Source organism: Schistocerca cancellata, chromosome 11 (assembly GCF_023864275.1).
Source record: "Schistocerca cancellata isolate TAMUIC-IGC-003103 chromosome 11, iqSchCanc2.1, whole genome shotgun sequence".
In the NCBI taxonomy this organism is placed as follows: domain Eukaryota; kingdom Metazoa; phylum Arthropoda; class Insecta; order Orthoptera; family Acrididae; genus Schistocerca; species Schistocerca cancellata.
The window spans coordinates 113773129-113794861 of NC_064636.1; the positions used below are offsets into that span (position 1 = coordinate 113773129).

Sequence of the window (21733 nt, forward strand, 5' to 3'; positions counted from 1 at the left end):
TAACAGTATTAGCGATATTACACTTAGGTCCAGAAAAAAAAAAGAAAACAGAACACCTTGAGCGACTAATGGACGTTCATATTCACAGGACATGTACATTAGGATGTTCTGCAGAAATGATTAGCATTTCAGTCACCTCGGTTCAGCATGCGTCCTGTTGCCCAGCAGGCACAGGGTCCACCATGGGCATTGATAACATTTTCCATACGTGATGGCATCGACACGCTTAAGTCGCGGTTTCCGTCCTGCGGTACAGCCATCCATGCTGCACTCACCTAGTTCCAAAGTTCATCTGTGGTGACCGGCATTGGGTCACAGCGCTGCACCCGTCCTTCCACCATACCCCACACATTTTCGATTGGCTGCAAGTCCTGTGATCCGGGACGCCAGCGCGGTTGGCTGATATCCTGTGACACCAAGAAGGCACTTGTTCATGCAGCAACGTGTGGCTATGCATTCTCATGCTGAAAAATGGCGTCTGGAGTGTTGCGCAGAAAGGGTGTGGCTACTGATCGCAGGACATCATTTACAGGTCACAGTGCTCTGGGCACGCCCCAGTTGTGGTTTGTGGTTGTACCAATGACACGCCACACCTTAAGGCCTCGAGTTTGCTCTGTATGTCTTGTGCGAATGGAGTCATTGTGATGCCGCTCCTCCTTTCTGCATCGAACCAAAATGCGGTCATCATTTTCAAATAAACAGAATATAGATTCGTCCAAAAACACTACCCTACGCCATTCCTTTCGTCAGTGACTCCATTCCATACACCATTGTCATCTGGCATGTTTCTGCAGCTTCATAAAAGATAGATAGAGAAGTGGACGACGCGCACGTAGCCTATGCCGCAATAAACAGCGACGTACTGCCACCCCAGATAGTGAAAGATGTGTTCCACTGTTGCGCCAGAACCGACGAAGACGCAGATCTGTCCTCCAGTGGTATTCGGATGAGGTGTCGACCATCTTGGCGGTGGTCTGAGTGGTCCGACCTGAACCATATCGTCATATTCCACGGCCTTCCGTGAACCATCCTGAAAACACCCGTTGTACTGCCGAAACATTTTCCCACACGAGCGACTGTTCCCGAGATGGTTGCATCACTTTCTCTCATGCCAATAATGTGCCCTTTTTCAAAGTCGCCGATTCGGTGATACGGTTCTCGCATACGTCTCCGAGGCATCCTACACGACTGCTAGAGTCACACTGATCCATTAGCTCCGTTTTGTAGCGAGAACGAGAGCCTCAGGCACATTTCACCGGTGGGTGATGTTGTGCCGCGACATCGATGTTGACCTTTAACCCGAGGACCGACATTGTTCAATTGCTAATCATTTCTGGACGACATACTACTTTACATGTCCTGTGAATACGTACATCCTGTCTCTAGCTGATTAACGTGTCCTGCTTTTTCTGAACATGAGTGTACCTATAATTATTTTATGTAACTTCTTTGTCTGCTTTTACGTAGCGTAACTCCTGTATCACGAAGGTCCTTGATATTTAACATATGTGTAAATGCTTTATTCATTATTTGTGACCGCATATGTAATTGTAATTAATCGATGGATGTATTTTCCAAAGAAATATGCTGTAAACGAATGCAGATGTTAAAACTTCACTTGTAGTACTGGTTCATGCATAGGACAAGCAGTTTTGTTATCGTGTACAACATGGAGGGAAGCAGCCTCGCTGCGAAACTACCTGGTCGGGAATAGAAAAGGTGGATCTGGCGGTCGAACTGCAGCGCTTGTTCGTGGTAAGAGTCCGTCGGTGGGTAGCAACGAAAGCGTGTGCATCTTGTGAACTGGAAGAGGCGAGAAGAACTGCAGGATTATATAATATAGCCTCGAGAGAGGAAGTAATTTGGCTTATTACTCATGGAATACCTTAGTTAGCTCTCTGCTACGAAAATCCCACGCTAAGAAGACAATTCTTCGTTGCACAGTAAGGGCCATGGATACTTTTGGCACCTTTCTTTAAGTAGCACAGGAGATCGACAATGCCACCACCTTCATCTCAAATTATCAGTTGAGTACTGTATAACTGCATGGACCAGTTACGTGCTTTTTGTGTTCTCTAAAGTTTGTCTTGAGCCACGTCAGTCGTTTACCTAACAGTGTCCTATCTCAAGTGCTACGACAATTCCGAGTATTCTACACTCCTGGAAATGGAAAAAAGAACACATTGACACCGGTGTGTCAGACCCACAATACTTGCTCCGGACACTGCGAGAGGGCTGTACGAGCAATGATCACACGTACGGCACAGCGGACACACCAGGAACCGCGGTGTTGGCCGTCGAATGGCGCTAGCTGCGCAGCATTTGTCCACCGCCGCCGTCAGTGTCAGCCAGTTTGCCGTGGCATACGGAGCTCCATCGCAGTCTTTAACACTGATAGCATGCCGCGACAGCGTGGACGTGAACCGTATGTGTAGTTGACGGACTTTGAGCGAGGGCGTATAGTGGGCATGCGGGAGGCCGGGTGGACGTACCGCCGAATTGCTCAACACGTGGGGCGTGAGGTCTCCACAGTACATCGATGTTGTCGCCAGTGGTCGGCGGAAGGTGCACGTGCCCGTCGACCTGGGACAGGACCGCAGCGACGCACGGATGCACGCCAAGACCGTAGGATCCTACGCAGTGCCGTAGGGGACCGCACCGCCACTTCCCAGCAAATTAGGGACACTGTTGCTCCTGGGGTATCGGCGAGGACCATTCGCAACCGTCTCCATGAAGCTGGGCTACGGTCCCGCACACCGTTAGCCCGTCTTCCGCTCACGCCCCAACATCGTGCAGCCCGCCTCCAGTGGTGTCGCGACAGGCGTGAATGGAGGGACGAATGGAGACGTGTCGTCTTCAGCGATGAGAGTCGCTTCTGCCTTGGTGCCAATGATGATCGTATGCGTGTTTGGCGCCTTGCAGGTGAGCGCCACAATCAGGACTGCATACGACCGAGGCACACAGGGCCAACACCCGGCATCATGGTGTGGGGAGCGATCTCCTACACTGGCCGTACACCACTGGTGATCGTCGACGGGACACTGAATAGTGCACGGTACATCCAAACCGTCATCGAACCCATCGTTCTACCATTCCTAGACCGGCAAGGGAACTTGCTGTTCCAACAGGACAATGCACGTCCGCATGTATCCCGTGCCACCCAACGTGCTCTAGAAGGTGTACGTCAACTACCCTGGCCAGCAAGATCTCCGGATCTGTCCCCCATTGAGCATGTTTGGGACTGGATGAAGCGTCGTCTCACGCGGTCTGCACGTCCAGCACGAACGCTGGTCCAACTGACGCGCCAGGTGGAAATGGCATGGCAAGCCGTTCCACAGGACTACATCCAGCATCTCTACGATCGTCTCCATGGGAGAATAGCAGCCTGCATTGCTGCGAAAGGTGGATATACACTGTACTAGTGCCGACATTGTGCATGCTCTGTTGCCTGTGTCTATGTGCCTGTGGTTCTGTCAGTGTGATCATGTGATGTATCTGACCCCAGGAATGTGTCAATAAAGTTTCCCCTTCCTGGGACAATGAATTCACGGTGTTCTTATTTCAATTTCCAGGAGTGTATTTTACTAAAATGAAAAGCAGTTACCTTGCTTAACGAAAATTAATACACCTCGTGGAGTTACAGAGTACATAATTCTTTAGTTAGCGTAAGTTTGTAAATACCTGCCGGCCGCGGTGGTCTAGCGGTTCTAGGCGCGCAGTCCGGAACCACGCGGCTGCTACGGTCGCAGGTTCGAATCCTGCCTCGGGCGTGGATGTGTGTGATGTCCTTAGGTTAGTTAGGTTTAAGTAGTTCTATGTTCTAGGGGACTGATGACCACAGATGTTAAGTCCCATAGTGGTCAGAGCCATTTCAACCAATATGTGAATATACAGAATATGGCGCAGCGGTCGGTAATGCCTATATAAGACAAGAAGTATCTGGTGCAGTTGTTAGATCGGTTACTGTGGCTGCAGTGGCATGTTATCAAGATTTATGTGACTTTGAACGTGGTGTTATAGTCGGTGCACGAGCGATGGGACACAGCATCTCCGAGGTAGCGATGAAGTGGGAATATTCCCGTTTCACGAGTGTACCGTGAATATCAGCAATCCGGTAAAACGTCAAATGTCCGACATCGCTGAGGCCGGAAAAAGATCCTGCAAGAACGGGGCCAGCGATGACTGAAGAGAATCGTTCATTGTGACAGAAGTGCAACCCTTCGGCAAATTGCTTCAGGTTTCAATGCTGGGCCATCAACAAGTGTCAGCGTGCGAACCGTTCAACGCAACATCATCGATATGGGTTTTCGGAACCGAGGGGTGTACGATTGACGGCTGCACAACATGAAGCCCTACGCCTCGCCTCGACCTGGAGGGATGATGATAGGAAACATGTTGCCTGGTCGGACGGATCTTGTTTCAAATTGTGTCGACTGGACGGACATGTACGGGTATGGAGACAACCTCATGAATCCATGGACCTTGCATGTGAGCAGGGCACTGTTCAAGCTGGTGGAGGCTCTGTAACGGTGTGGGGCGTGTGCAGCTGGAGTGATATGGGACCCCTGTTGCGTCTGGATACGACTCTGACAGGTGACACGTATATAAGCATCCTCCCTGTTCACCTGCGTCCATTCATGCTCATTATGCATTCTGACCGACTTGGGAACTTCCAGGAGGACAATGCGACACCCCACACGTCCAGAATTGCTGCAGAGTGGCTCCAGGAACACTCTTCTGAGTTTAAACACTACCGCTGCCCAACAAACTCCTCCGATACATTATTGACTATATATGAGATGCCTTACAACGTGCTGTTCGGAATAGATCTCCACGCCCTGGTACTCTTACGGATTTATGGACAGCCGTGCAGGATTCACGGTGTCAGTTCTGTCCAGCTCTACTTCAGACATTAGTCGAGTCCATGCCACGTTATGTTGCGGCAGTTCTGCGTGTTCGCGGGAGCGCTACACGGCGTTAGGCAGGTGTACCACTTTCTTTGGCTCTACGGTGTAGTTAACAGTGTTTCTACCATCGTGTTGTGACTAAAATTTTGAACATAGATTCGAAACCACTGATGGACTAATTTGTGGGTCGCCATGCTAATAGTGTAGCCAAATTAAAATTTTATATTACAGCAACGGTACTGAAGATATACGATTTTCATTCTTATGAGTTGTGTGTACCATAGTAAGCAAACAGCTTCAACTAGTCGAACTATACTAGGTTCAGGTATCATATGCCACATCTGAGCTAAAAAGTATAAGGAAGTGAATGTCCCTTGACAATACGAATAACTAAACTGAGGAAAGAACCGCTTGTCCAAGTTAGTAGTCACCACCAGTAGTAATAATTTATCTATAGTGATCATTCGTTTCTTAGTGTAACGTACAGATGGTGTTACCGAGAACCGGTTGTTGCCCAAACGAATTAATATTCCTCCTGTGTAGTCCATGTGAAACCACTGGTTCATTACTTGCTAAATTCCTCTACTGTCTTGTATCTTATCAGCAAAACAGAATTTCGGCATTAAACAAAGTCAATCCCAGTCGTTAAGTTTCTGTATGAACCATGTTACTACTTGGTATGGCTTCGCCTAATTAGGCTGTCGATCGTTCCCTTTTATGTAATTCCAATTTACTTGATCACTAATGGAACCTTGGTTCGATTTGTGTTTGTTCTGGTGCTGTTTCCTTTGTATAGGAATCTTTGGAGGAACAGAAGAAGTCCGATACCTGTTCCATTACGCACGATCACTGTCAAATAAATATCCTTTCGCAGGAGTAACATCATCGGTGTACTGCTGATGGAGTGGTAGTCGACAGTTTATTGATTGGCGACTCCATGGAGTGTCCTGTGCACCACGACCAGGTAATGGATATACTTAAAAGGAGAGACAGCATTGGTCGTATTTTTTTGTTTTATTAACCGCGAAATCTATTTTCGGTCACTTAGTGACCATCCTCAGTGCTGTAATATACAATTTAAATTGGTAGGCACTGGTGTCAACAAGCTTAGAGCGATCACATAATGCTGTCTCTCCTTCTAAGTAGTCGATAGTGTTATAGGGGTACAATGACGGACCAGTTTCTCATACGCCGAGCATTTCTGCAGTCAGCGCTAAGTGTCGCTTTATGGGGTGTAAAGGGCGACGCCAGTGGAGGGTGGATGCCTAGAAATGAGTTTATTTATTTTATATATTCGTATGGCTGACAAGCAGTTTAAATTACAGGTATATAACATTAGTAATAGGACCGATGACCGTCGCAGTCTGGTCCCTTTAATCCCACAAACCAACCATTAGTAATACTATATATAACATGAATATAAAAATACAAAACTACCAAATGCCAATATCTAGGTTCCTAATCCATGTAAGAACCGTATCATCAGCTTTCATGCGGTAGCTGCAGCTCCCCTGGTAGGAACGCAAGAGACATTAGTCTCTAATGTGCTTGATTGTCTGTTTCGTAGCCCCACAGTCAGAAACCGGAGACTCTGTAGCACCCCCATTTGTAAAGACAATTTGTGCATCGTCCATGCCTAGTGCGAGCTCTGTTCAATTTGACCCACAGTTTCCTGTCGAGCCAGCGGGAGCACAGTTATACTTTTGGAACCTCTCACGCTCTTCAGGATTTTCAATAAGTTTCTAAACATTCTGCGTGGTGTCTGTTTGTTCTAAGTCGTGTCTCCCTACCACTTTCGCGCAACGACGCTCTGAGCGTGTTTTTTAGGGAATTGACTAGTTTGAACCTGGGACCTGTTGCTGGTAAGGAGACGCCAGACCACACGTGACATGTAGAGTTCAGAAGAGTTCAGTGAGACTAGCGATGATATAATCAAATACTTAATGATTTCAGCGTCAGCTCCACTGCACTCCCTGTAAAAGAATCTTAATACTAACTAAATTTAGTGGAACGGTTTCAAGGCTTTCCTATTTTTAGTTAGCTGGTAAAATAACGTCGAAAAAGCAGTTAAGTTTACCATTAGAAATTTTATTCTACTCACAAAACGTCATTTATAAATTGCACTATTGATAAAAGGAAATGTTTTAATACAGGATGGTAAAAACCAACTGCGTTCAACAAAAATGTGAACGAATATTCCCTGAATGGGTTTCCAAGTTCTACAATGGATCGAAGTATGACCTGTGCCATATCACATCTATAATCTAGGTTTAAATTAAGTTTCACAAGAGAGAAAACTATGAAAATGGTCTACAGTGACCCTCAACTATCTTTAATTACTTATCTAACTTGTCGTAAATTACAGTGGCTGATGTGGCTTCTCAATAACTATACAACAGAAAAATCATCGCGTTTCGGATTTTTACTTCAAGTGGCAAATGTGAACACGATGAGCTTTAATTGACGATCGACACTAGTATTACGCAAAAAGGGGATGTAACAGATGAGACTTCTGCAGTTCTGAGTGGAGCCTTATGCGCTCAAAAATGCGGCATCGCGTGCGTTCATTACCTTGTCGGTGTTCGTCAGGGGGCGGCGAGCAGCACAGCTCCGCTCACCTCGCCGTCTCGGAAGCAACTCCTCTCCTAACTTCTCCTTACTACAATGTACCGAAGTTGGTTTAAAAAAAACCTATCTGGCTGTGTTTTCATCTGAACGATCAGGGTCTCAATGTTAACCTTAAGCTCCGCCTACAAAAATTCTGTCTATCCAATGAGAAACGTTATACTTTTCGTGGTGGGGCAATGTTTTTAAAGTTTGCAACGTAACAGAGACGCGAAAAAGTCTCACGCTAAAACTTGCAGCTGGTGTGGCCCTTTGAGTGTTATCGTAAGATCTATACTGTTCTTCTGGAGGGCTCTATCTTTTAACATGGGCTGGGGGTGGTCCTAACGTAACAGAGGCACGAAAAATTCTCACGCTAAAAACTTGCGGGTGGTGTGATCGTAGCGGTTACCTGGCGACGTGGGCGTCCGTCCCTTATCGTAGGGCCTTCTCGCTTAACACGGTTCTGCTCTCGGCTTCTGTTCTCGTTTCTCCCCTCAGAACTGCGTCTGTCTCACGGTGGGAAGGTATGACATGCATTTAGGCATTCTTGGGTTAGTCTGTGGTATTCCATTTGCTCACTCGTTACTCGTATTACTTTGGTTAATTTAATGTCACGATTTATTCGTGAGCTATGTGACATACTACTCGATCTGCTTATCATGTCAGGGTTTTCATGGAAGGTGTTGGATTTGCCTGACACCTTACAAGTTTACAGCTTTTGTTCCGCAAGTGTCTCACACCAGTATGTCTGGCATATAGCTCTTCTGCTTGCCGTAACGGTGGGTTTCGTGAACGGAGTCTGTTTCGTCGTGAACTTGGTATGTCTTCCTGTATGGGTAATTCCAGGTTATCCTGTATCTTGCGGTATTCCCTAAGCAAGACCTCGCTTCTGCCGATTGCGGATGGATAGACGTTACTTAGCAGGGGAACCCAATAAATCGGTGTTGGTCGGATTGCCGCTGTCATTAAGCGCATAGTGTAGTTCAACTGGACGCCGATCGAGTTAGTGTGGCGGCTGTTTAGCAACACCGGGACACAATACTCCGTTGCTGAAAATCCAGCGCAATGGACGATGTACGCAAGGTATCTGCTGAAGCTCGCCATGTCGTTCCACACAATTTTGGAACAATATTGTTACGGGTTTTTACCTTGGCAGCAGTACTTTGAAGATGTTTTCGATATGAAAGGGTGCGGTCAAAGGTGACAACAAGGTACTTGGGGTACTTTTTACGACAAAGAGTGTTTCCGTTAAGTTTCACTCTGAGCTCCGCTTTAGCTTCTTTGTCTGCGAGATGGGATGTACATGCTTGGGTTTTACTTTTACTCGGTTTAAGTCACCACTTGCTAAAATTGGCGCTCATAACGGCTAGCCGGCCGGTGTGGCCGTGCGGTTCTAGGTGCTTCAGTCTGGAACCGCGTGACCGCTACGGTCGCAGGTTCGAATCCTGCCTCGGGCATGCATGTGTGTGATTTCCTTAGGTTAGTTAGGTTTAAGTAGTTCTAAGTCCTAGGGGACTGATGACCTCAGAAGTTAAATCCCATAGTACTCACAGTCATTTGAATCATTTTTTTCATCCTAGATCTTTGGTTTTACAACTAAGAAAATGGTTCAAATGGGTCTGAGCACTATGGGACCTAACTGCTGTGGTCATCAGTCCCCTAGAACTTAGAACTACTTAAACCTAACTAACCTAAGGGCATCACAGACATCCATGCCCGAGGCAGGATTCGAACCTGCGACCGAAGCGGCCGCGCGGTTCCAGACTGTAGTGCCTTTAACCGCTTGGCCACCACGGCCGGCTACAACTAACAGCGATATCGTCCGCGTAGCAGAATTTTGTTGACCTGGTATTGGGGAGATCGGAGATATATAGGTTGAATAATACGAGGACTAAGACGGAGCCCCGTGGTAGATCATTAGTTAATTTTCTCTACTTGTAACGAGTGATTTGGAGCGATGACTCACCCTGTAGCAATCACTGGGTTTAGCGAATGCGTGGAGAACGTTAGCTGCCATCACGTTTCATGCAACGATGTTGTAAAGAGAATGTGATGTTCCGGTAGGGGGATGTTTTTCGTGGCTAGCGTGTGGTTCCCTCATTATGCTTAACAAAACTCTAAATATGGAAGAATACGAACACAGTTTGCAGAATTCTCTTGCGTACAGCAGAGGAGCTCTTTGGGGGACGCTGACCGTGTCGGCGTGACAGAATATCGTGTCACAAGGCTGTGACGCAATGGTTTTTGGACAATAACGCTACACTAATGTAATTAAAGAAAGAGTTCATATTTTATTCATGGCTGTTATTTTCGATAACTGCAGTATTTTTTTTTTCAGGAGAAATTTCAGTCATCAGTTGCAAATAAATTTTACTATGCTTTACCAGTTTCGGCAAAATAATTTATCATCCTCGGAGGCCTACAAAATTAGGACTATTATAACTCTTTAGACCTCGGCTATATATTTATGTGAAGAATAGAAACTATATTACACAAACGTACATAGTTTAGCACATAGCCAATATCTTCTTCATAGAATGTTGATGCCATGGTATATTCAGAAATTTACGTGTTGTTTGTGTTAACTTTATACGCTGTTCGACAATTTACAATAATTCAATCACATCTACGTATGTGTTATTCTAGCAGCAAGTACACCACTGGCCATTAAAATTGCTACATCACGAAGATGACATGCTACAGACGCGACATTTAACCGACAGGAACATGCTGTGATATGCAAATGATTAGCTTTTCAGAGCATTCACACAAGGTTGGCGCCGGTGGTGACACCTACAACGTGCTGACACGAGGAAAGTTTCCAACCGATTTCTCATACACAAACAACAGTTGACCGGCGTTGCCTGGTGAAACGTTGTTGTGATGCCTCGTGTAAGGAGGAGAAATGCGTACGATCATGTTTCCGACTTTGATAAAGGTCGGATTGTAGACTATCGCGATAGCAGTTTATCATATCGCGACATTGCTGCTCGCGTTGGTTGAGATCCAGTGACTATTAGCAGAATATGGAATCGGTGGGTTCAGGAGGGTAATACGGAACGCCATGCTGGATCCCCACGCCCTAGTATCACTAGCAGTCGAGATGACAGGCATCTTATCCGCATGGCTGTAACGGATCGTGCAGCCATGTCTCGATCCCTGAGTCAACAGATCGGGACGTTTGCAAGACAACAACCATCTGCATGAACAGTTGGACGAAGTTTGCAGTAGCATAGACTGTCAGCTCGGATACTGTGGCTGCGGTTACCCTTGACCCTGCATCACAGACAGGAGCCCCTGCGATGGTCTACTGGGTGCGCGGATGGCAAAACGAATCAAGGTTTACAGCATCATGATGGTCGCATCCGTGTTTGGCGAAATCGCGGTGAACGCACATTGGAAGCGTGCATTCGTCATCGCCATACTGGCGTATAACCCGGCGTGTTGGTATGGGATGCGATTGGTTAGACGTCTCATTCACCTCTTGTTCGCATTGACGGCACTTTGAACTGTGGGCGTTACATTTGAGATGTGTTACGACTCGTACCTCTACCCTTCATTTCATCCCTGCAAAACCCTACATTTCAGCAGGATAATGCACGACCGCGTGTTACAGGTCCTGTACGGGCCTTTTTAGATACGGAAAATGTTCGACTGCTGCTCTGGCCATCACATTCTCCAGATCTCTCACCAATTGAAAACGTCTAGTCAAGGGTGGCCGAGGAACTGGCTCGCCAGAATACGCCAGTCACTACTCTTGATGAACTGTGGTATCGTGTTGAAGTTGCATGGGCAACTGTACCTGTACGCGCCATCCAAGCTCTGTTTGACTCAATGCCCAGGCGTATCAAGGCCGTTATTACGGCCAGAGGTGGTTGTTCTGGGTACTGATTTCTCAGGATCTATGCACCCAAACTGCGTGAAAATGTAATCACATGTCAGTTGTAGTATAATATATTTGTCTAATGAATACCCGTTTATCATCTGTATTTCTTCTTGGTGTAGCAACTTTAATGGCTATTAGTGTAACATACATAAAAGTACATATAAAAATTATAACTAAGGCAAATAAAGTAGTAGCATATAATACGTTTGAAAGAACCTGATATATAATTCCAAAATATGAAAGGTATGAGCTAATTTTCACATTTTATAAGAGATTACATCCAATCGAAATAGCGTTTGTTTAATGAATTATCAGCTTGCATTAAAAAACAAACACTTCTTTAATTGCCTATCATCTTTTATAAATTGTGAAAATTAGCTCTTCCCTTTCATATACCAGAATTATGTCTCATGTTTTTTACAAATAAATTTTGTATGCTTTTATACATGTTCCTTGCTGCTAGAAAGACATATACATAGATGTGATTCAGTTATTGTAAATTGTTATACAAGGTTTAAAATAATCACATACAATATGTAAATTTCTGAATGTACCATGGGATTATCGTTCTATGAAGTAGATACTGCTGTCTGCTAAAGTAAGTAAGTTTCTGTAATGTACTTTTTATACTACACGTAAATGTGTAGTCAAGGTTCAAACATAATATCCATAATTTCATAGGCTTCGGAAGATGGCAAATTAATTTTCCGAAACCGGTGAAGCATAATAAAATTTATTTCCAACTGATGGCTGAAATTTATCCTGAAAAGGAAAAAAAAAAGAGAGTTGGAAAGAGTTGGTGAGAGGAGTAGACTGCTGCAGGCTGCAAAGAAAGCAAGAACTGGATGGGACATTCGTTGAGGCGATAGTGTGTGCTAACAGACGCTTTGTATGGTCTAGTTTGTGGGAGGAGACTGAGAAGAAGGAGGAGATCCAAGAACATAGACGACATCAAGGGCAGCGGAAATTACGCAGACGTGGAGAGAATGGCAGAGGACAGGAGGGCGTGGAGAGTTACCATGTAAAAACCTGCGATGAATATGATTAAAGAAGACCTCGAAATAAAAATCACCGGCAACACCATTAGTAGGCCAACGGCCTTGTCGCAGTGGTAACACCGGTTCCCGTCAGATCTCCGAAGTTAAGCGCTGTCGGGCTCGGCTAGCAGTTGGATGGGTGACCATCCAGTCTGCCGAGCGCTGCTGGCAAGCGGGATGCACTCAGCCCTTGTGTGAGGCGAACTGAGGAGCTCACGTCTCAGAAACTGACCCACGGCCGGGAGTGTGATGTGCTGACCACATGGCCCTTCATATCCGCATCCAGTGACGCCTATGGGCTGAGTGAGGATGACACGGCGGCCGGTCGGTGCGAGACGACACCCTACAGCTCAGGGAGGCGTGGGATCGAGCGATCGCCAGACTCAAGCTGTCACAGCGAACGTGGATTCAACATCTGCCAACATATGCCGAAGCAATGAGCACCAGTGACGTCACAGTCGGCAGGTAGGTCAGCCTGTCAGCAGTCATCTGCACAAAAGGCTGCGGATTCATTCCCCAGAGAGGCTAATCTTCTCTATGTATAAAAGGCAATATCCTGACCGACTGACGGACTCATTGAAGCCCAGCCCAAACCCCTAAGGATAGAAACTTGAAATTTGGAAAAGGCGTCTTTTAAGAAGAGATTTTTCGAAATTACAACCCTAATTGATACATAACCATCACGGATTCTGAAATTATGGTTCTTGTGCGAGACACCTAGCTCTTTGTTCCCTTGAAGTAATGAGTGCTGTCGATAAATCTCAGATCGATTCCGTATTCCTAGATTTTCAGAAGGTTTTTGATACTGTTCCTCACAAGCGACTATTAATCAAATTTCGGGCATATGGAGTATCGTCTCAGTTGTCTGACTGGATTCGTCATTTCCTCTCAGTGAGGTCACAGTTCGTAGTGACAGACGGTAAATCATCGATTAGAAGTGATATCTGGCGTTGCGCAAGGTAGTGTCATAGGCCCTCTGCTGTTCCTGATTTACATACATGGTCTAGGTGATAATCTGAGCAGCCCCCTTAGATTGTTTGCAGATGACGCTGTAATTTACCGTCTAGTAAAATCATCAGACGATCAATTCCAGTTACAAAATGATCTACAGAAAATTTCTGTATGGTGCGAAAAGTGGCAATTGGCACTAAACAAAGAAAAGTGCGAGGTCATCCACATGATTAATACTAAAATAAATGCGATAAATTTTGGGTATACGATAAATCGCACAAATCTAATGGCTGTCAATTCGACTAAATACCTAGGAATTACGATTACGAGCAGCTGAAATTGGAAGGACCACACAGATAATGTTCTGTGGAACGCGAAATAAAGACTGCGCTTTGTTGGCAGAACACTTAGAAGATGCGACAAACCTACTAAAGACACAGCCTACATTACACTTGTCCATCCTCTGCTGGAATATTGCTGCGCGGTGTGGGATCCTTACCATGTAGGATTGACGTAGGACATCGAAAAAGTGCAAAGAAGGGCAGCTCGTTTCGTGTTATCAAGCAATAGGGTTGAGAGTGTCACTGATATGATACGCGAGTTGGGGTGGCAGTCACTGAAACAAAGGCGGTTTTCTTTGCGGCGAGATCTATTTACGGAATTTCAATCACAAACTTTCTCTTCCGAATGCGAAAATATTTTGTTGAGAACCACCTACGTAGGGAGAAATGATCGTCACAATAAAATAAGAGAAATCAGAGGTCGAATGGAAAGATTTAGGTGTTCCCTTTTTCCCACGCGCCATTCGAGAGTGGAATGGCAGAGAAGTTGTATTAAAATGGTTCGATGAACTCTCTGCCAGGCACTTAAGTGTGAATTGCAGAGTGACCATGTACATGTAGATGTAGAAGGGGGCGAAATAAGGGATGAAGGGTTCTTTTTGATGTCGCTATTAAGGGAAATTTGATGCTACACCTAGCAAGATTAGTGTTAGGTTTCTTGGTCAGCAATAAGGAAATACGTATTTCAGCAGTTTTGGAAATTTAACCGTATGCAGGTGACGTAATGAGTAAACATTCTTCTTAAAGTATATCATTATTAAAGAACTGCTAAAGTATTATTAAAGCTACACCTATGGACACTGGTTACGAATAAAAAAGTAAGCGTTTCACAGTTTTTGGAAATTCAACCGATGAGGGGTGAAATACAGGCTGAATCGTTTTATGAAAATATGTCATTCCGAAAGCTAAATCTTTGAAAATTTGTGTTTGACTTATCGATTAGAGATGAAAAAATACGTGTCTCGCCTGATTCACTGACTCATCATTCCCCCGGCCCAAATCTCTAAGGATAGAAACTTGAAGTTTGGAGAGGGTGTGGTTCTTATACTGCAGACGTCGTTTAAGAAGATATTGTCTGAGATTGCACTCTGAAGGGGTTGAAATAAGGGATGAAATACTTTCTAAAAGTATGTCGCTATTAAGGGGATTTTGAAACTAGTAGTAGGGAAACTGGTATCTGGTTTCATAGTCAGAAAATAAGAAATAGGTGTTTCAGAACTTTTGGAAATTCAAGCACTAAGGAGGTAAAAAAGTGAGTGAAAATTTTTTTGAAAATAAATAATTACTAAACAGTTATATAAGATTGTTAAGGCTACATCTATGACAACCGGTATTTCACTTCACGGTTACAAATAAAAAAATACGTGTTTCGACGTTTCTGGAAATTCGCTGTAGGAGTGCATTAGGGGATGAAACTTTTTAAGAAAATATTTCGTTGTAATAAAAATATTTTAAAGCTAAACTTATGAAAACTGGTACTTCTCTCCTGGGTTAGATATAAAGAAATATTTATTAGAGGATGAGAGTTGCTATGGAAACATCACCACAAGATCGGAAAACGGACGATTAACAAAAACTTTGGACTCCAGCTACCAGAATGGCTTTTTTGTTGTTGTCAGAAGTACATTCGGAATAGACCATTCTTATATAGCCTTAATTAGTTAGAAAAGTGTAGAGGGCGTTACAATTTGTGAAAAACATAAGAGGTCGATTAAATAAAGACAAAACAAAATCTGTTCGGGCCACATGCGAACGAAGCAAAGGGAGGTAAGCTAGTCAATTAAATGAAGATGTAGTGCCTTTTCAGGCAGACAGGAATGGGCAGTGAACCCACAACTTTCAGTACGGATGCACAGTTGCGTTCGACCTCCAGCGGGAATTTAAAATTAGCGAACATGGGGACTGCGGATATGTGCGCTGGGTAGGAATGTGAGTCGGCCAGGGAATGAGCCGAGACAGTCCGCGCATTTCCTACCAGCACTGTGTACGGGTGGTACAGTGGTTAACGCAACTGCCTAGGCAGCAGGCGATTCCAGGTTCGAGTACTGCTACCGGCTGAAGTGGCCGAGCGGTTCTAGGCGCTTCAGTCTGGAAACGCGCGACCGCTACGGTCGCAGGTTCGAATCCTGCCTCGGGCATGGATGTGTGTGTCGTCCTTAGGTTAGTTAGGTTTAAGTAGTTCTACGTTCTAGGGGACTGATGACCTCAGATGTTAAGTCCCATAGTGCTCAGAGCCATTTGAACCATTTTATCGAGTCCTGGGACAGCAAACATTTTCGCTCGTCGCCAGTGATTGCGCGTAAAGTCAAAATGCGGCTGATACCATTAGTTCCTTACATCTCCTTTCCTTTCTTCTCCCTCCACCTTCAGTTTCACGTTTTTAAACGCGAAAAAATGACAGAAGTACGTATATAACAGCAACTAGTGGACGCACTTCTAAAACTGAATACACTTGTGGAAACGTGAGGTGTTGTAGTGAAATGTGCATGGAGATGTACAATATCTATATTGCTAAATGTCTGAAGCTGTGCGTGGTTAACGCTACACGCTCCGAATTGCAGGTTACCTTTCTATCGACTTCTAGGGGCAACAAAACATTTTATTTTGAATATTTCATATAAATTCTGACGGAATTAGAAATTTAGGGTGTCATCGTACGAGGACGTGCTGGAAACTAATGCCTCCGAATTTTTTATGTGAAAAATGATAAATATTTTGAAATAAAACAAATTTTATTAATATTCTTCGTAGCTGTTGTTTGTGTATACATTGCATGGGGGCTTAATTTAAATATCTATTATGCAAATATTTTTGGTAGCTGTAAGTCCGATTACGCTGTTTCGTAAACGGCTTGCCCTGACTAGTATTATTACGCAATCTGACTGCATAGAATAACAACAAACAATGAAACAAAATTTTCGTTAACACAGTTAATTAATTAAGTCCCCAGCAACTATAAAATCTACGAAGCCAACAAAGCACAAGTGTAGCTGTTCTGTGTGTGGTAGTATGACTCAACGCACATCTGGCACGGTTCTTCTTCAACAAGACAAGAATTTTTAAATACCAATTATACTGACGTGATAAAAGAAAATTAGAAATACTATAATTGCGTAAGGAAAGCAGAATTACACTCTAATACAAGAACACAAGCCAGATGCTTTGTTGACTGAACCTGTAATGATGCATTATTTGAAATACAGAAATATTAAAAAGAAAAAAACAGGGAATTTGTTACCTTCATACATATTGACGAAAAGCACTCAGATCATTACAATATCTCCATTGGAACAACATCTGCTATCTCTCCCATCAAACCACTGCATAAAACATGGAACAACACTCTCCACTACCACATCTCACTCCGACTTCACGACAAGCAGTGCCCACCACAACTTCTCGGCAAGAACTGCCTGCCGCTACTTCTCAATAATCACTGCCAGTGGAGGCGGCGGAACAATACTCTCTGGCGCGATCTCTGGCGCTGTGGCTCAGTGTAGCCACCTTTCAACATATTTGGTCAGAAATGTAACGTTAACTACACTGATGAACCAAAACATTATGATCAGTGCCCATCGCGATGTTGTATGGCGCCTGGAAGAGCTGAAGGTACGTGACGCGGTAAGAGAAGTGTATGAGGGGACCAGAGATGAATTGGGAATCATTCCAGTGATGATAAGTGCCGCAAATGCGGAAATCCCTCGACTTATGAGAGTTTGACGAAAGCCAGATTGTTGTGGTCCAGTGCCCGGAAGCGTGCATCTCGGAAACTGCGACACTGCCCTGATGTTCGCGTGCTGCTGTCGTGATCGTCTGTGGAGAATAGATGGAGAATGCCGAAACCACGAGTAGGCGACGAGAAGCTGGACGTCCACACCCCATCACAGAACATAGGGGTCGGAAGCTTGCCCGCTCTCTCAAGCAGGACAGGCGGCGATATGCGGCAGATCTGACGACAGAGTAAAGTGGCTGGCGCAGGGACAAGTCTTTTGGAACACTCAGTTCGGCGTACAATGTTGAACATGGTGTTCCGCAGCAGAGGACGCCTACGTGTCCTCATGTTGATCTAACAACATTGTCGATTATGATTAAAGTTGTCACGGAGTCACCGAGATTGCACCACGGATCAATGGAATCATCTAGCCTGGTAGAATGAATCCCGTTTATTGTTAAAGCAGGTCGATGGTCGTGTCGAGATACGCCGTCATTGCGGCGAATGGCTGATCCAAACCTGCAGCGCGCCACGGACGCAGCCCGGTGGCTCCGGTATTATACACTCCTGGAAATTGAAATAAGAACACCGTGAATTCATTGTCCCAGGAAGGGGAAACTTTATTGACACATTCCTGGGGTCAGATACATCACATGATCACACTAACAGAACCACAGGCACATAGACACAGGCAACAGAGCATGCACAATGTCGGCACTAGTACAGTGTGTATCCACCTTTCGCAGCAATGCAGGCTGCTATTCTCCCATGGAGACGATCGTAGAGATGCTGGATGTAGTCCTTGGAACGGCTTGCCATGCCATTTCCACCTGGCGCCTCAGTTGGACCAGCGTTCGTGCTGGACGTGCAGACCGCGTGAGACGACGCTTCATCCAGTCCCAAACATGCTCAATAGGGGACAGATCCGGAGATCTTGCTGGCCAGGGTAGTTGACTTACACCTTCTAGAGCACGTTGGGTGGCACGGGATACATGCGGACGTGCATTGTCCTGTTGGAACAGCAAGTTCCCTTGCCGGTCTAGGAATGGTAGAACGATGGGTTCGATGACGGTTTGGATGTACCGTGCACTATTCAGTGTCCCCTCGACGATCACCAGTGGTGTACGGCCAGTGTAGGAGATCGCTCCCCACACCATGATGCCGGGTGTTGGCCCTGTGTGCCTCGGTCGTATGCAGTCCTGATTGTGGCGCTCACCTGCACGGCGCCAAACGCGCATACGACCATCATTGGCACCAAGGCAGAAGAGACTCTCATCGCTGAAGACGACACGTCTCCATTCGTCCCTCCATTCACGCCTGTCCCGACACCACTGGAGGCGGGCTGCACGATGTTGGGTCGTGAGCGGAAGACGGCCTAACGGTGTGCGTGACCGTAGCCCAGCTTCATGGAGACGGCTGCGAATGGTCCTCGCCGATACCCCAGGAGCAACAGTGTCCCTAATTTGCTGGGAAGTGGCGGTGCGGTCCCCTACGGCACTGCGTAGGATCCTACGGTCTTGGCGTGCATCCGTGCGTCGCTGCGGTCCGGTCCCAGGTCGACGGGCACGTGCACCTTCCGCCGACCACTGGCGACAACATCGATGTACTGTGGAGACCTCACGCCCCACGTGTTGAGCAATTCGGCGGTACGTCCACCCGGCCTCCCGCATGCCCACTATACGCCCTCGCTCAAAGTCCGTCAACTGCACATACGGTTCACGTCCACGCTGTCGCGGCATGCTACCAGTGTTAAAGACTGCGATGGAGCTCCGTATGCCACGGCAAACTGGCTGACACTGACGGCGGCGGTGCACAAATGCTGCGCAGCTAGCGCCATTCGACGGCCAACACCGCGGTTCCTGGTGTGTCCGCTGTGCCGTGCGTGTGATCATTGCTTGTACAGCCCTCTCGCAGTGTCCGGAGCAAGTATGGTGGGTCTGACACACCGGTGTCAATGTGTTCTTTTTTCCATTTCCAGGAGTGTATTTGTACTTATACCCATTATACGCTGTATAACGCAAGCTGGCTTTTTTTATCGAAATACGTCTACCTGAAGATTCTGTTTGGAACAACTGACGTGGAGAACGTGAGAGTTGAGTGTACAGCTTCATGACAACACCCCTCTATTTCCGTACCTCCACGTAGTCAACAGAAATACGGTGCTAAATATTGCCTACAGAGTTTGTGTACAATGCCCTGCGCTAAAGAATAAATAATCCCCTTTCATTCGCAGTAGATATTGTGACGTCCCTTCCCTCCTTTTTCACTCAGCGGTAGGAGACGCGACTCGTAACGATGTTCGTCCACGTCGGTATGACATGGAACAGCAACTGCAACTCCCGTAAGAACACAACTCCTCGTGTGGTTTACAAACGTTCTGTTATCTGTTCGCGACAGTCTTCTCAGCTTGTGCGAACTGGTAAACTGCAATTGTTTATTTTTATTTTTATGTCCGGTTAAAAAATGGTTCAAATTGCTCTGAGCACTATGGAACTTGACTGCTGAGGTCATTAGTCCCCTAGAACTTAGAACTACTTAAACCTAACTAACCTAAGGACATCCAGGCCCAAGACTGAAGGGCCTAGAACCGCTCGGCCACCCCGGCCGGCATGACCGGTTAGTTCCGTGATAAAATAAAATCTTGATTCTTGATTTCATCATTACGGTCGTTTTTCACATCATACATAGCGAGGATGAAAATTTGCTGCCTACTAGTCCGTTGCTACGTCCAGTTATTAACAACGGTCCGACGTAACTCCAGAGATAACTTATGATGGAGGATTTTTTTTTTAATACGCCGTCATACTGGTTTAAACTAATCACTCTTCGCTGTCCATTATTCATGTACTCACTTAGTTACTTAAAATGTTTAAAGAGTTAGGCGACACGTAACATTTACCTCTTGACTCAGGTTTTATTATTCTTTCTGTAATTAATTGCTTGTCCCTACAACACACGCACACCGATATGTCATTCAAGATTAACTTCTGTTCAGTTCAGTAATTGTGACGCTAACAAAAAATGTTCGAATGTGTGTGAAATCTTGTGGGACTTAACTACCCAGTCCCTAAGCTCACACACTACTTAACCTAAATCATCCTAAGGACAAACACACACACCCATGCCCGAGGGAGGACCCGAACCTCCGCCGGGACCAGCCGCACAGTCCATGACTGCAGTGCCTGAGACCGCTCGGCTAATCCCTCGCGGCGTGACGCTAACAGCACCTTCTGATTAATCGATGTACTTGTTTTTCTCCGTGTCTTCGTTTTATTGTGTCCTACTCAAGACTACGAATGGTCTTTCTGTCGTTGATCCATTGCTCTAAAGGTTCGTAACTGTTCATCAGTACGAAGGCTAAGTGCGATAAACCAATATCACTCAAGTGAAGTCTTACTATACCGTTGCGGTTAAGATCAACTTTCATCAGTCGAATCACTGAGCAATACTTCAGTCTCTACGTCACGAATTATCAAACTTCCAAAACTGAAGCAATCTAATAGCGTTTACGTCCAGACAACTATCGCTAAAGTACTCTAGAGCGACTGAAGACCAACTAACTAACTGAACATTTCCATATCCGAGTTGCATTGTAGTCGCATTGAATTTCGTTTTCGATGCGGCTACAACTCTCTTCCATGGTAAATATTATCTTTGATCGAACTGATGGGATACCAGTTCGATTTTACACAGAGTACGCGAAGGAACTTGCCCCCCTTCTTGCAGCGGTGTACCGTAGGTCTCTAGAAGAGCGTAGCGTTCCAAAGGATTGGAAAAGGGCACAGGTCATCCACGTTTTCAAGAAGGGACGTCGAACAGATGTATAGAACTATAGACTTATATCTCTAACGTCAATCAGTTGTAGAATTTTGGAACACGTACATGTTCGAGTATAATGACTTTCCTGGAGACTAGAAAACTACTCTGTTGGAATCAGCATGGGTTTCGAAAAAGACGATCGTGTGAAACCCAGCTCGCGCTATTCCTCCACGAGACTCAGAGGGCCATAGACACGGGTTCACAGGTAGATGCCGTGTTTCTTGACTTCCGCAAGGCGTTCGATACAGTTCCCCACAGTCGTTAAATGAACAAAGTAAGAGCATATGGACTATCAGACCAATTGTGTGATAGGATTGAAGAGTTCCTAGATAACAGAACGCAGCGTGTCATTCTTAATGGAGAGAAGTCTTCCGAAGTAAGAGTGATTTCAGGTGTGTCGCAGCGGAGTGTCGTAGGACTGTTGCTATTCACAATATACGTAAATGACCTTGTGGATGACATCAGAAGTTCAC

At 45.6% G+C, this 21733-nt stretch overlaps 1 protein-coding gene and 1 pseudogene across 1 annotated transcript in view; both read left to right on the forward strand.

Moving 5' to 3' along the window:
* The window catches only part of LOC126108294 (adenylate cyclase type 5-like), a 693279-nt gene that overhangs the window by 159145 nt on the left and 512401 nt on the right, over positions 1-21733 (forward strand). The window lies entirely within an intron of this gene.
* On the forward strand, positions 12491-12608 carry LOC126109051 (5S ribosomal RNA; annotated as a pseudogene).